The sequence below is a fragment of the Panthera onca genome, chromosome B2 (assembly GCF_046562875.1).
Source record: "Panthera onca isolate mPanOnc1 chromosome B2, mPanOnc1 haplotype 2, whole genome shotgun sequence".
Lineage (NCBI taxonomy): Eukaryota > Metazoa > Chordata > Mammalia > Carnivora > Felidae > Panthera > Panthera onca.
This window is the reverse complement of record NC_138343.1, coordinates 83,456,595-83,473,678: the sequence shown is the minus strand read 5'-3', so window position 1 is coordinate 83,473,678 and position 17,084 is coordinate 83,456,595. Positions and strand designations below refer to the sequence as shown.

General features: G+C 33.3%; 1 protein-coding gene across 6 annotated transcripts in view; it reads left to right on the top strand.

Annotated features, from left to right (window-relative positions):
• Positions 1-17,084, top strand: part of EPHA7 (EPH receptor A7) — a 171,786-nt gene that overhangs the window by 63,024 nt on the left and 91,678 nt on the right. The window lies entirely within an intron of this gene.

Sequence of the window (17,084 nt, the reverse complement as noted above, 5' to 3'; positions counted from 1 at the left end):
ATTGGACAAAATGAGATGGTGGATAGTTCTTACAGTTGTACTCTTTTGTGTGGTATATGCGCATGATCAAAGACTGCATGATAATCAGGGTGATGAAAGAGTGGAGTGCACTGTCTCACAAAGTGTTAGCCAGTGTTTTACCACATACGATGTGACATTTGTCATATATGGCAAGTCTGCGTTAAAATGGGCATGAGGGAATTTTAAGTTCATCAGTAGGTTTGTGATCATATTACCATTTGTCATATTAAAGCAAGTACTTGGGAGATCTCGTGAGAATTTCAAAAGAAGTGAATTAGGAAGTAATGACCATGAAGACCGTGAACTTGTAGCTTAGCCTAGGAGCAATTTTCACTTTTCTTCATGGCATTTGAGGTGCCCTACTCAGTCATGCTTTGTTGTGGTATGTTTTGGAAAATATAAGTTAGAAAGGAAGTTTCAGAAATTGGAGACTTTCTAAACCTTCAGGAAAATCTTATTACTGAAAGAAGTTTCAGAAATTGAGGGCTTTCTCAACCTTTTAAAAATTCTTGCGGTGAAAGAAGATCTTGTGTGGTAGATGTAGCCAAGTACTATGTCATTGTTATTAATAAAATGGGACCTGCACTGGAGTACTGAGTTGTGAGAGCATCATAATAAGCTTATAACGGAGTCTTCCTGATCTTTGGCTGGCTGTCAAAACCAGTATTATCCCAAATTCCTGGACATAGATTAATCTATTCTTCACTTCTATGCCAATTTTAACAAAATGTTACCTATTTAAATTATATCTGCAGAATGAAAACTAGGCATCTGGTTTTATGCTTACCATTTTGAACAGATTAATGAGTTCTTATTCTAAAAGTTTCATTTTGATGTTTATTTAAAAGGCTATTGCAAATCTGATCTCCTGTGTAAAAGCAGCAATCTGGAGGAAAAACGACCTAGAAAATTTGAAATTTCCAAAAACTAGACAAAAGAAATAACTAATTTAACTGATTTTGTTTGATTCATTTTTATTTACCCTGACTCTATTTGCTATTCTTTCAAAATCCTTTTGTCAGATATTTTTGCTTGTGTTGCTTTATATTGAAATTTGTCATCATAGCTTTACAGTGAGTGGGTTTGAAACATTTTAGGTTCATGATTGTGACACTAGAGCTATCTTTGGAACCACTAAGAGCAACTCTTGGGCCTGCTGAACTAGAATAGTTCTTTTATTCCTGCTGATATCAAGTATAGAAGGGACATTTTTATTTATTTTTGAATATTACCCAAAGTTGTTGAGCTTATCCCACAAATAGAGTTCGCCAAATAGTCTGTTTTTGGGGTCTGTATTTTTGCTCTTTAAATACCTGCTGTTTAATTTTTCAGGTTAATACTGCATGGGCTAAATCGGTCATAGATTTTCCCATAAATTCTTGAATCAAATATCTCACAGTTGTTAGGTAAAATGACTTTGGGTGTTGATTCTCTTCTGGCTAAGGGCAAACTAGGTTTGTTTGTTTGATGGGGGAAGGTAATTTAGATTAGACTAGATTGCAAAATTTAGATTGTGATGATTGCAGAGCTCTGTACAAATGCTAAAAAAATACTGAATTGTACACTTAAAATGAGTAAACCTTCTGGTACGTAAATTATATCTCAATAAAGCTATTCAATTTTTTTTAAAGAAATAAATATAAAAAGTTAAAAAGCAAACTATGGTCATACTTTTATATTAACATATTCATTCATAATTGCCTAGTCTCTCCTACATCTGAAATGCTAAAACCTCATGAATTTAAAGTTAGCTTTTTTTTAAAAAAGCTATGCTATTTTTTTTTATTAAAAAGTTATTCTTTTTCAAAAAGAAATGCATCTAAACAAGATGATCTGTGGTAATTGTAGAAGGTTTCCTGTATTTTTTAACAGAGGAAATTTAGAATATATTAGTGACTATTGCTCTACTGAATTTGCACACCCACTTCCTGCTGTTCCCCATCGCTAATATTTTTGTTCTTTCTAAGGGGAGAATGATTTGAAATTTTTCCCCTGTTCATTACTACACATGGAAACCTGCAGTGATCCTTGAAATTCTCATTCTCTATTAACTAAACAGCACCACCTCCCACCTGGTTTATGCTGCAGTCATTTCAATAATGAATTTAAATCTAGATCTCTGGTCAGTCATCCCCGTCATCAGCAACCACTGCTACCAAGTATAAAAAGATGTAGTAGGAGAATCTGCTTGTGTCTGGGAAAGAATAGAGTGAAAATGGAAAATTATTAGCCAGTGTGTGAAAGGTAGTGTATATACTTTGTAGTTTCTTTTCTGTTAAGTTTGGAGTCTGGAGCATAAGTTTCCCCCACACCCCCTATCAGTGTTTGTGGAAATGAGAGTACATTGAAGTCCCCTTATGCTTTGTTCAGGGTGGGAGTTGGAGGTTTGGTGTTAAAAGATCTGTGCTCCAGCCCCTCCCCTGCCACTTAGGAGTTACATGTTCTTGGGTAGATCACTAAAGTTCCACATGACTGAAATGGGGATAAAAGAATACCTACCCCCCTGTCTTATCCTGTTAGATAATATTAGAGAAAACTTAAAAACTCTTCAGTGTCATAAAAATATTACTTTAGCGCATTGTAGTAGGGGTTTTTTTTTGTAGTACTTTTTATTGTAGCATAGTGTATTGTAGCAAAATGGATGCTGAATTAACCCTCTTTTTATACAAATCTTTGTGAACCTGTCAAGGCAAAGCACAGTAAACTCTGTATCTATTGCAGTATGGGGGGAATTATTGGAGGCTCAGAATTGGCATTTATGTTTTATAACATTGGAGGAGGAAGAGATTAATTTTGTTTTGTCTGTGTAAAATGTGACTATTATCTAGTCATAAGTTATCTTAAGACTGAGATTCTACTTTAAACCGATAATTAGCTTTAAGATGAGAAATGCATAGAGAATAATATATGATATTTATATAGAGATAATTTTTGTATTTATCAGGAACATATGACCTCCAGAAACTGGCTGATATATATATAATTTTCTGTTTTTGTTTTACATTTATTTTAAGAGAGAAAGAGGGAGAGAATGAGAGAAAGAGAGAGAGAGCAAGAGCATGGGTGAGCAGGGGAGGAGCAGAGACAGAGGGAGAGAGAGAATCCCAAGCAAGCTCTGTGCTGTCAGTCTGGAGCCCAATGGCGGGCTCCAACTCATGAATCTTGAGATGATGACCTGAGCCAAAATCAAGAATAGGACACTTAACCGATTGAGCCACCCTCCAGGAGCCTTTCATTGTTGTTTTATTTTGTAGGAATGGTATTACTTATTAAGGGTGAAGTCTCACATGTCAGGCTTATGTATGTCAGAGATATGTTAAAAGTCTCTAAGTGAGGGGGAAAGCACATGCATTTCATCTATGGTCTTATGATCCTTATTCTTCCTTACATTGGAAGGTTCTCTTAAACAAAAATGGTCTTAATAATTACATCAGTGTTCTTAAGAGCTGACTATTTAAATGCTACTTTTTAAATATTAACTCAGCCAACTCTACTAAGTAGTGTGTATCAAACAGTAGGTAAAGATTGGTCCTGTCCTTATGAGGAGCCCATATTGTAGCGGATATATTTAGTTACATACCTAATATGACAGAACACTTGAATATAATGTGATGCCTGCTGTAGAATATTAGGAACAAAACACTGAAACCTCAATGAAGGAATGATCCATTCTATCTGCAGAGAGGGGGAGTCCTCACAGAAAATAAGTTAGTCAGTCTAGAACTTTGGGGCGGATATGATTTTACCAGGAGGACAAGTGAATCATTTTCTAAGCCCTCAAGAGGGCCTCCCCGATTAAAACATAATCAGTGCCACTACATTTCTTCTACAGACCAAGTACATTAATACAAAAATGGTCTGCAAAAGTATGAAAGTTCATAAAAATAGGTCACCCTAAAATTATTTTCTCTTTTTATAATACCTCAGTTCACTGTGGGAGCACTTAAACAATTAGACCATTTTCAAAGCAATACAAAATTATAATATATGTGATCTTACCCCCCAAAGAGATTTAAGGAACTCTGCAATTATTCTTCAAGCAAGTGATTATGCTGTGTTCATCTGTACCTTTACCATGTAACACAATTCTTTCTGTATGCCAGCTGTACAACGGATGTTGTGCACTTAATTCTGATGAGGAAACCAGTCGTACATAAGAAAAGTTAAATGATTTTACAAGAATGAAAGCATCGAGACATGAATGGAAAAGGAATAGGATTTGATATTCAATGACATAATTACTGAATTTTAGATGAGTTACTTCAGCTCTTTGAAATTGAATTTTCTCCTGAAACAGTATCATGCTATTTGACTCCTCATGCGATAAAAATTGAGCCTTTAGTTTATTATCAGTTATATTTTTAAAATAAAAACGTGTGTTATGGTACTATAACGATTATAATCATAGAACTAATATTAAGAGTGACTCATTACTGAACACTTATTATGTTTATGGCACTTTTCACATATAAAATGCACATGAAAAGAGTGTTAAAACTGAATCACTTCTTTGAACTCATGGAATTGTACTAAGTAAAGAGAGGTTTGGGACATAAGGCCTCTAACAGCCCATCTTATGCCCATCACTAAATGGACTGTCTAAATTCAATACATACTATACATTGTGCAGTACGTTGTTGATTGAAATTATGGAGTAATTCATAGCTGAGTATTACGTATAAAGGTACTGTAATTTTAACGGGATTGATAATTGTTAGAATGCTGTCGAAAACACTGGGTAGGAATTAAAGATGCAAACTGTCACCTCTTGAAAGAGGATATAATTTCCCATGTTGGGCTCACCAGGAAGCATACACTTAGACAGGGACTACTGTGCAGGAATTGTATGTATGAGGGCATGCAATTGGGATCACTGCCTTAGGAAGAGACAGGAAGGGAGCAAGACTGGAGCAAAGGGGAAGCTGAGCTTTGATGCAGTCTCAGTGGAACTCCTCAGCCAACTCCATGGGGAGCTCTCCACCCGTAAGGGACCTTCATATATTGTCCAGAGCTGAAGAAAGAGTGGCAGGCCTTTATACCTCGTTGTCGTCCAAACATGACTATGGGAAGGAGCCTACAAAGGAGCAAGGTGTCGTTTTTCAGACAAGGCAATTGTAAAGTAGAGCAGGGAACTGAGGTCTGCTTTTTAGCAGCCATCTCAGCATCTGAGCAAATAAATTCTTCAGTCCTTCACTGAGGAGAATGTAGGCAGCCCATCAGAGCATCCCAGATTATTGCAGTCAAATACACTGCTTACCGAGAATTATTAAGTGTTATGTAATCTTATCATGGACTACTACAATCCTTTACATGGGAATTTGCATATTATTTTAATGGTGTGGTGATAAATTACTCTTCAATGAAAAAGGAACCTACTAGGAAGTGTTATTTCCTGAGGATATTATTAACAAATATAGTCTCTTAGTAACAAATACAACATTGGTTACTGTAACACTTGCCTTCTGGCTATGATTTTATTTCCCTTCTTTAAGAAACTTAAAAAATATCCCTGCATATCTTAATGTGACTAATTTCTCTTATGTTTTCAAATGCCCAGATCTTTTATCTCTGTCAAAATTAACATTGGCTTTGGTATTCTCTTTATTTAGATTTGTAATGTTTATATAATGTCCAAAATGAAATATAACCATAGAGTTATATGATATAACATTATAATAAGCAAAATTATACAAAAAAGAGACAGTATCAAAAGTCATTTCCTGTATTTGTCAGAAATATCTTCACTTACATTTATTAATGTGACTCAACTATGACTATTTTCCTCATACATTAACTCAGATCATCTATTCTCAATGATTTAAAATGGTAAGCCATCAAGTTATGTGTCCTTTAAGCAAAAATAAATTTCTCCTATTAAGTTTATACACTCTGATATTTCTTTGGAATTCATAAGCTAAGTTTGTATTTTAAGGGAAAAAGATGTTAAGAGAATATATTTCCTTGTTTGAGAGAATATACTGATTATAATATTGAGTAATATGAAATGCAGCAGTCTCCATCCAGTGAGATGAGATAAAACACAGACAAAGAAACACTGCCACTACCCACAAAACATTTTGTCGAAATAGTGTTAATTTTGTTAAAACATACATACACATGCTTATGTACACTGTAGGAGAAAAATCAACTGAATAAGATTTAATAGTAAATCACTCAAAATACACATTTCTGTAATGTTTCCAGTTATTTAAAAAATTTTTTTAAGTTTTTTTTTTTTAATTTATTTCTGAGAGAGAGAGAGAGAGAGAGAGAGAGAGAGAGAGAGAGAGAGAGATTTGGGGAGGGGCAGACACAGAGGGACACAGAATCAGAAGCAAACTCTGAGCAGTCAGCACACAGATCAATATGGGGCTTGAACTCACAAACCATGAAATCATGACCTGAGCCAAACTGAGCCACCCAGGGATCCTTGACTTAACCAACTGAGCCACCCAGGGACCCTTGTTTCTAGTTATTTTATAAACTCGATGTGTCCAAAAACCAGAAAACAATTCAGTCATGCTAATTCATACCTTAGGCCATGATATTTTAGAATCATGCAGGTAGGAATCTTAGACTATATTGAAATTTAATTCTTTAAAGTTTAAATATTTTTGACACCATTAACTTAAAAATATACATGTAGATACATTTACAGTCTTTCTTAGTGGCTATCAATAATTAAAACATATAAATAAAGAAATATTTTTTTGGATACTATTTTAATAAAATTGGCAACCATATTGGCATTGATACTGAACTAGGACTTCTTGAGTACTTAGTATATGGTGACCACTTTACATGTAAAGACTCATATGCCTACCCAGGATCTTCACATCCCAAACTTACAATGAAAATTTAGGTGAGAATTACATCTTTCTGTGATATGGTCTTACAGTGACTATTTCATGCATTTTTTTCATCATATTTTTCACATATTATCCATGAAATGTTTGTCTTTCCCGTTAGACTTCACAGTGTAAGAAAATAGTAACATCTTTGGTCTTATTCTCTAGCTCCTGTAACCAGTTGTGCCCAGGATACATGCTTAGTAAATATGTTGAATTAAATACTTAAATTCTTTGCATATCATAATGTGAAAAGATACTTTCTAAGATTATCAAGATTAATATCTAAAGAGTTAGTTAAATTGAAATTCAATGTAATTTTATTTAAATTATCCACTGAATATATAAGGTCATGATTTCAAATACAAAATTTTTGTGATTTGGTCTTAAAACTCTAGATTTATTTAAAATCTTAAAATAAGGGTGGCTTAGCTGGCTAAACGTCTGACTTCAGCTTGGGTCATGATCTTGCAGTTCATGGGTTCAAGCCCTGAGTCAGGCTCTGTGCTGACAGCTCAGAGCCTGGAGACTGCTTCAGATTCTATGTCTCCCTCTCTCTCTGCCCCTTTCCCACTCTCACTCCATCTTTCTCTCTCTCTCAAAAATAAATAAACATTGGGGCACCTAGGTGGCTCAGTCAGTTAAGCGTCCGACTTAAGGTCAGGTCATGATATCACAGTCCATGAGTTCGAGCCCCACATCAGGCTCTGTGCTGACATCCTAGAGCCTGAAGCCTGCTTCAGATTTTGTGTCTCCCTCTCTCTCTGACCCTCCCCCGTTCATGCTCTGTCTTATTCTGTCTCAAAAATAACTAGACATTAAAAAATTTTTTTAAATAAATAAACATTAAGCATTTTTTAAAATAAAATAAAATCTTAAAATGACTTCACAGCCACAAACTTGATATTTAAGTAGAGATTTAGAACAAAAGCTTAAAGTAGTCTTATTTTAAAATATTAAGCTATAATTAACCTTTATATTTGAAAACTTTTGTAATTCTTCATGTTTAGAAAATCTCCTGAAAATATAATTATTTTTTTTTTCTTTCAACATAACCTCGAAGCACAGGCAGAGACCAAGATTTGAGATCTTTTTTGTTAGTGCTTAGGACTGCTTAGTATACAACACAAGCTTTTCAGAACTTATTTTAATATCTTCTCCTTTTTGTAGTTTTGTGACATTTTGAGACTATGTGACATAGCTATTCTATGAATTTTCTCAGTTAAAATATATGTAAGGAAATGTCCCTAAACAACCTGTATTCTCAATCCCACATCTTTACCTTCTCACCACCCCCATGCTTTCTGTCCCAGTGTCTGTAGGAGTTATCGAATCCACCCTTTTCTGATTTTATAAATATTTGTAATGAACTATTTTGCTTACGTTGATGTTAGGTTGAGGTTAACAAGTTTGATCTGCAGGCTCTTGAATGGAAGGATTCTTTGTAAACATATGAAAGAAACCTAATACAAAGTTTAAGTAGCCTTTCATATTTTCAGTTTAATATAGCTTAATCATTTCTTAAATTCTTTGATCTCAGTTTTGCTGTTGTGGATAATGATATTTAAGCATCTGAGAAGAATGAGTTAATTTGTGTGATAACTCGGTTATAACACTGTCATGGATTGAATTGTGTCCACCTCTAAATGCATGTGTGGAAGCTCTGACCCCTAGTATAACTGTATTTGAAGACAGGGACTATAGGAAGTGAATTAAGGGTACATGAAGTCCTATGGTTGGGGCCCTGATCCTGATAGGGTTAGTGTCCTTATAAGAAGAGACACCAGTGAGCTTGCTCTCTCCCCATTGACATTCACTGAGGAAAGACCACGTGAGGACCTAGTGAGAAGGTGGCCATCTGCAAGTGAGGAGGAGAGGTCTCATCAGAATCTGAATCTTGCTGGACTTTGATCTGGGGCTCCCCACCTCCAGAATTATGAGATAATAAATTTATTTTTGTTATGTTTGTTTTATAAATTTCTGTTTTTGTTTTGTTTTGTTTTCTTTTAAGACACCCAGTCTTTGGTGTTACAGCAGTCTGAACAGGCTAACACAAATATCCATCCCTGACATAATTTAGTTCTATCCTATTATGTTGAAGGAAAGTATTTATTTTCCATGTGCATGAGGACGGGCATGCATACTTTTGTGGTTGGGGAAAGGAATGGGAGTTGTAGGAATTTTATTCATTTCTGTGATTCCCCGTCCCCCTCAAATAGGCACTAAAACTTATTTAGTGCAGTGCATTGGTAAGTGCCAGAAAGACCAATAGTAATATTTTGCTCCTGACATCTTGGACGGTTTGTTTTTTTTTTTTTTAAACAGAGCCAATTCATTATCTTACAAATTATAGAAGGTGCTACTTTCATGGTAGCAGAACATTCTATATAAAGTAAGTCATGTGGTTTGTCCCTGGATTTTCAAGCTTGAACAAGTTTGCCAAATTCTTGGCAATTTTAAACTAGCAATTTCTACATGATTAAGAAGTGAGTGCTGTTTCAAGATTTTCTAGTGAAAAGGTTTTTATCACCATATTTTGGAGATTAAAATTTGTAACTTGTTAAATTTAAGCTTCTCTAAATAGACTCTTCAACAAAATATATGACTGCCCATTAGGATCATTGTCCTGGAATAGTAGATAATGATGGAATTATGTAAAGTAATTCTTATTATATGTCTTGCCCTTAAAAGGAGGTCCTTTATTTTGCTACTGTTAGTTTATTGAGTGGAGATTGTAGAGAATTGAAAATGCATTCACTAGACTATATTTATAAAGAAATAGTACTTTACTTTTAAAGTTAAGAAGTTTGTTCAAGTGAGATATAGAAAATCTGTTTTGACTGAAATGTGACTAACCAGACCACCTACTCTTTAATTTTAACAGGAAAAAAATACAAAAAAATAAGTTAACACCAGAGACTGAAGTAAAACATGCAAAATTTTTTACAAAGTACAACCCCAGGTCAATATATATTGAATTCAATCTCTTTTTCTGGAAGTATTATACAATTATAAATAATAAAACAGCAAAACATATGTATATAGGAGGATTACTATGCTAAGAACACAAATCAACACATTTGTAAAGGATTTTTTACATGTATTGAATCAGGAAGTGATTTTTAATTAATTCTCAGAACTGGTTACCTTATTTACCTGGTATTGTTCCACCGTACAAAAAGGTTTTGATCTGTGAGTTGTTTGCTTAGTTCTTATGGAGCATACTATCTCAATCATTTCCCCGAAGTGTTATTAAAGGAATAGCACTGTGAAGACAGTTTCAAAAAAAAAAAAAAAAAAATATATATATATATATGTACACACATGAGCAAGAAATCAATAAGCTGCATTTCAGAGAATGAAAAGCCAGTGGCTGGTAATTTTATACATTATTCATATATAGGTGAATACACATAATGTGCATTGGTGATGATGAGGAAGAGGATTATGATGATGATGATACAAATTTGGTGATCAAACTAATATAATGTTGTATGTCAATTGACCTCAATTAAAAAAATAAACCTGGGCTCATTAATTTGAAGTACAGGTTTTGGTTCCCTGCACTTCCATTTCCTACACTCTGCCACCCCCAACCATATATACCATTTTATGCCCTGGATAAGCTAAGGGACATAGCTTTGTAAAAGGTAAGAGATAGTCTTTAAATTGACAAGCGTTTAGTTGTTCTATTTTTGGTACCAGTGTTAAGAGAAAGTAAATGTTGATTATTTTATTCCTTGCTTCATTGGTGATGAATTGAAGCAAATTTGATTCAGACAAGCAATCTGGTGGAATGATGCAGAGCCATCCACAAAAACATCTGTACTAATCATCCGATGCAGTAAATTAGAGCTACAAGCAAAAGACATTGATCCAAGAGGATCATTAACGGTTTTAACCAAGTGATCTAAGTAATAGGGTAAAAGAAAGAACACCACCAAGGTCTTGTTTTCAGATGTGTTGATTACCACTGCAGAAGCCCAATTGGTACTTTTTTTCGTTCCAACTGCTTTATGACTTCAGTTCCCTTTATACATTGTAAGCAAGAAACAAGGATCAATCAAGGGGTAAAAACCAGGAAAAAATTATCCAAATTTCTTACATTTCATTTACAAAGAGGTCTGTCACACAGGAGAGATAATTGCTACAACCCCACGAAATTAATCAGGGAGAAGGCAGAGTAGATGATGTCTGTCCTATGACAAAGTACGGGCAGGAGATGTACTTGCAGTCCTGTAGCTGCTTGGCTTGTTTAAAACACAGGGGCTAGAAAAGAGCCGTGAAAAACAATTATCATAGCTTAAATGCACACAGTTCTTAATTATCCATAGCATGTTGACATCAGATAATTAGTGTACCAATTTTAAATAATATTTGATCATTAACTTCAGCATATAGAAAGATGTGGAACATTGTCTGAGCATAGCATTCATGATGGCAATCATATATAGTAATAAAATTCAGAGATACTGGTTAAACCATATCACTAATGATGAGTTTATTCAAATGTTACTAATACACTTAAACCTAACACCTTTAGCTCCTGTTACATCAAGCTGTATCATGTAATGTGACGTATTTATGGGTATAGACATGTATATAGACGGTTTTAACTGTATGCACTTTTTAACTTTGTACACTTTATGAACACATATATATTCCTAAGAGTGTTGAAATGGTAGGGGAGCCTAAATGTTACAAATTTGGCAATCATAAACCTATAGAGGGCAAGTTAATGAATGGCCTATTTCGGGGCAGAGGAGGTAGAGCTATAATATATAAAGTTTGAGAGAGAAGTTTTGAGAATATCAACAGGAGCTGGCAGAATATCAAAACAATGGGATGAAGACCAAAAACCTTTTTACCCAGGCCAGTTGGATAGGAGGGCTGTCACAGTAACCAAAGGAAGGGATATTTTCCAAGTCAGTTAATCATAGAATCAAATGTCACAGGAGGTCAATGCAATGAAGACAGAAGAAAGTCCATTGGATTTGACAATTTTGAGCCATGAGAAACAATTTTGATAGACAACTTGGAGTAGAAAATGTCATAATCATATTTGTCATGGTTGAAAACAAAGCGTAACATTATGGCATATGTGCTGTAAGTGCTCAATGTTGGCTGAATTGAATTGTAATAGATACTTTTTATGCTGATTTCATACAACATTTATCAGACTGGTAAAGAGTCTAAGATAGATCATGAGTCTGAATTTTGTTTGGAAAAAAATTACCGCCTTTGTTCTGTTCTAATACATTATCATAACCTTGTTTTCTCCTTGTTCTGACATCTCATCCTATTTTCGCACATCTCTGACATCACTAAGAACCCAAATTTAGCCTCACATAAATGTCATTGTTGAGAACCTGATAATCTCAGTAGAGGTCATAAAAGGAAAGATGTTAATTCTGTAAACTATGTGTTTATAACACTGCCTCTTGTAATATCTTTATTGTCATTCTTAATATGAAATATTGTTATAAAGTCAAATGACTACACACATCTCATAAAGACTGTGTCTCTTACTGTGTATATGTATATAGTATATGTAGTTTTATATATGTGTATATATATATGTGTGTGTGTGTATATATATATATATATATATATATATAGTTATATTTTATGTTATGCTTTTGTTTTCACATTTCTTTCTCTTCCTAGTTTCCTCCTCCCAGACATTTTAAATTATGCCCCCTATCATGAACTCAGCTATAGAAAAGTAGAAGATCCACCTAAAAGTTTGGAAACATTACTCTTGCTATCTTCAGTATATTAATACTAAGACTTTACCTTTTATTTTTAATCATATATCCTTTATATTTAAGAATGACGTAAACAAAGAACAGGAAGCCATAATGCTATTTCAGCCAACCTTGGATATTATTATGATTTGCAAGTTACTTCTAGCACACCTGGTGCATTAAATCCTGGTGTTATGTTTGAAAAGATACTAACTGACCTTCTTTAGATTGCTGTCTGATGACTTTGATGTTTTGTTATTTTCTTCAATTCCAGGATGAAATGGATGAATGGATCTTAATTATAGTGTCCTGGTGACTCTTTTTTCAGGCTATTTTTCTGGACAAGCATCAGATAATCTGACAAATCATGAACAGTTTACTTTATAGTTGGGTTGGGATTAAGTTACTTACTGGCATCTGCAGGGAATGTAAAAAGCAGTGTCTTCTGATAAAATGTTTGGGTATTTGCCATGCCTATTTTCAATTTTAATCAGTAACCTTTAGGAATGGAGGACTACAAACAGATAATTCTTTGACAGATGTATTTTTTTATACATTAACCTATGGCACTTCAAACACAAGCAGGTCCTGTGTATCAAATTTACATATCTAAAATTTTATTGTGTGTTTGCCCATGAATTTTCCTACTTCTGAATTTTAGACATGTGGAGAGACCTGCTATATAAAATTTATTTTTATTGAAAACAAGTTTAGAAATAAATACTTTATTATAATTAGGTTAGAGTATTTGTGATGAGCCTCTTAATTGCCTATAGGTAATAGTGCACAATAGTTTTTCATTATTTTTGGTTGTCTTTTAATTTGAAGGATATTTATGTGCTATTGAGATGGATAGATTATTGAGGGGAATTTCAACTCAAATTTTGTCTTTTTTCAAGTTAAAAAAATATATACAGTGGGAATTTTTGGAAAAGTTACATAGTTATTTGAAGGTGTGTAGTAATAGATCAATATCTACATTGTTATTAAAGATTTCCATAGGCAAAGGTTGTTCAAGTTTTTTGATTGTATTTTTTTTCTGACATTGATTGTCTTTTTTTTGTGAATTTCATAAGCCATCTACTAGACGACATAGTATTCCTGTTCAGCATTAAGTTTATTCTTGCATGCAAGAACACTTTTGTGCATTTTCTTTAAACAGGTCAATAAAAGCAAGGTATGTTCATTAGTTTCAGCAAGCAAATGAGTAACATATAAAGCCATATTTTCCAATAACTAACATTTAATTGGACATTTTGTTTCACCTATCTTCTCTTAGGTGTATAATAAACACATCTAAAAGAACTCAACAGAGAAATTAGATTTAGTATCCCTCTGGGTAACTGAAATTACCCTGCCGTTGTTATAAAACACTGTTTTTTATTGTTCTTAGACTGTAAATAAATGTATTGACAGTAAAGAATTAACAACACATCCAGGAAGACTTTATTTAATAATGATGATGTAAAATACTTCTTATGCCATTCGATTTATCTAATTTATAACTCTGTTTGATTACCCCAGCATGCCTTTCATCTGTAAGAATTGCGCCCTGGGGACTAGTCAACTTATTAATTCATCACTTGTTCTTTTATGGTTGCAATCCCCATTATAGTATGAACATAGAGTGATACTCTCTTCTGAAATCTGCCAGCCAACTGGTTCCAGTCTAGCTGACCTTTTGTTTGTAACTGCGATCCTAATGGTTTTTCTATTGGCTTCTGTTTCTAATAGGTTGCATTACAATATGCTTTTTTGTCTTATGGTATCATGGTGAGGATAAGACAGCAAGAGTGAATTCCACACCTGCAATTGCAGAGTTTCATAAAGAGGAAAGACCTGCTTCAAGTTAACCTGTAGTCTTTTTTAAAATGCCTTTTGATTTATCTGTCACCTGATCCATCAGCAATGAATAATTTTCATGGAAGGTGCACTTTAATTACATTCCCATTTGACTTGCATTATCAAGCCCTATCTAGGTAATTAATCTCACCAAGTATCCAATTTCGGCCTTTATTGCTGGCAGGCAGGCCTCCTGAATTATGTGTGCTTGAATGGGTCTTGGGTCTTTTTAACCAGGCAGACCCTGAAGAAGGTCTGGGGCCTTCCAAATCCTAGAACCGTGTCTCAGAAGCTTTTTTCTTAGATACTGTGATTAAATTATATTTGGCATCACAAGTACACTTCCATAGTCAATGAAGCCTATAGATTGTTGTAATCATGAAAGCCTTCCCTTCAAGGTATAGCCAATCTGCCTGTCATTTTGTTTGTGGGATGTATATATTAAATTGTTAACTGTAGCTAACATCTGTATCAATCTGCTAATATCAATTTGCCACAGTTATCACCTAAACTTAAGCAAAAAATAAATAAATAAATAAATAAATAAATAAATAAATAAAAATAAAAAATAAAGGATTTGAAGGATTTGTATCAATTTAGGTGAATATTTGGGTTAAAAGATGGTTACAAAATTAGAATCAAAATTATCCTGCTTTATATTCAATCATATACTCTATTTTCTACAATTTTATTTATTCTGAGTTAATAGACAGCTTGCCTTTTATGTTTTACCTGTGTTTTGATTTTGATGATTCTCATTCCTTCCATTATACCGATTAATGCCAAAGTTCAATGATCTTACCAACTTAGTTTATACACATACACAGCCAATTATTCTGACATACATAATTTGTCCTTTTGTTACAGTCTTGTTTAATAATCTAGTGCAAAAACACATTAAGTGTTTTATGATTTTCTAATTTGGAAAATATGTTAATTATATATACTATACATACAATTAACTATATATAATTATAGCTATATATTTATAATGTATTATAATATAACTATGTATTTATAACTAATTATAAAACTACTACTATATATGTATGTATATGTAGTTTTATTTCTCTACTCTGAAGGCATTTTAAAAAAACTCTGGCAGCTCCTTGAAAATCAAGTTGAAATACAGTGTAAATCGATTAGCTGTCTGTTTGAAAGTGATCTAAATATCTGACAATATTTTAAACCAGAGATTGCCTGAGTAACAGAACAGAAGGTGTCCAATCTTTAGTAGTCTGAATAGGTTAAAACATTTACAAGGTAAGATATTTTGGAAAATTTGGACTGATGATACTGAGGATACTTCTCCAGCTTCTGCTATCACCTCTATACAGTTAACTCCATAAGTCTCTGCTAGCCCTGACCTCACTCCCAAATTCCTGACCTGTATTTTTACAAGATTGTAGGCTATGATTGATTTTATAAGTATTTAATTATCAACTAAACTCTACACAAATAAAATCTAGCTTTACTTTAGCAAAATTTCTCAACATGTAACTTTAATTTGACTCTTTGTTTTAAGGCAAATAATTGAACACATATTAATGTAATATGTATAAAAAATGGATCCCTAATACGTTTGACATCACTTTGTAAAAATTGCCTTGTATTTATTTATCTGAGTATTGGTTTCTCTTTTCATATTTATTTTTCCACAGTAGTTTCATTGCAAGATATACAGAAATGTTTTACCATCCAAGGATGTTTGGGTGGCTCAATCAGTTAAGGGTCTGACTCTTCATCTCAGCTCAGGTCTTGATCTCAGGGTCATGAGTTCAAGCCCCAGAATGGGCTCCACACTGGGATGAAGCCTACTTAAAAAATAATTTACCATCCATAATATTTCTCAAATGAAGATGCAATAATTTAATCTAATACTTTTTGATTAAATATGTTCATAATAATTGCTTATAAGCTATCATATAGCTTCACTCACAATTTAAATTGGCCAGAAATATTCATTACTAAATGGTTTACTGTTGTGAATTCCTCAGTAAATTGTTCATGCTAACACATATGTATGGGTGCATGCACACCCAGATATGTATATATTATGTTGTATGAATAAATTCAAATCAGACATTTTTAAAGGAGTTATTTGATTTGTGACTATATTATTAACATATACTGTCTGTAATAATTAGGTATATTTATTTCTTACATAGATATATTTCCTCTTAAATATTAATAAACAAACAGTTTATGGCTTTTTAATATCTGTTTCTACATTTAGTTTCTTTTTGGCATTTCTGAATCATGAGAGTTTATATTTTTCAGTAATTGTTATTGTTTCCTGTAACATCATTTTGAATTATGAGTGTAAGAAATATAATTAATTTAATGTTTACAGATCAAGAAATTGAAACTTAAACAAAAGAAACTGTTTAGCATCATGTAGTGAACCAATAGAGGCAACTGGTTTGCTAACCAGAAACATTCCATTTGAGTTATTTTGCTTTTCTCTGATATATTCTTAGATGTAGATTTTATTCAGTGTATTGACTTGCCAAAAATATGTATTGCTTAAGCTCTTTGCATAATCAATAAACATACTGAGCTGAGCAGATTATTTACCTATATCAAAATGAAATCAGTGTCTATATAATAATGCATGTGTAGAAAG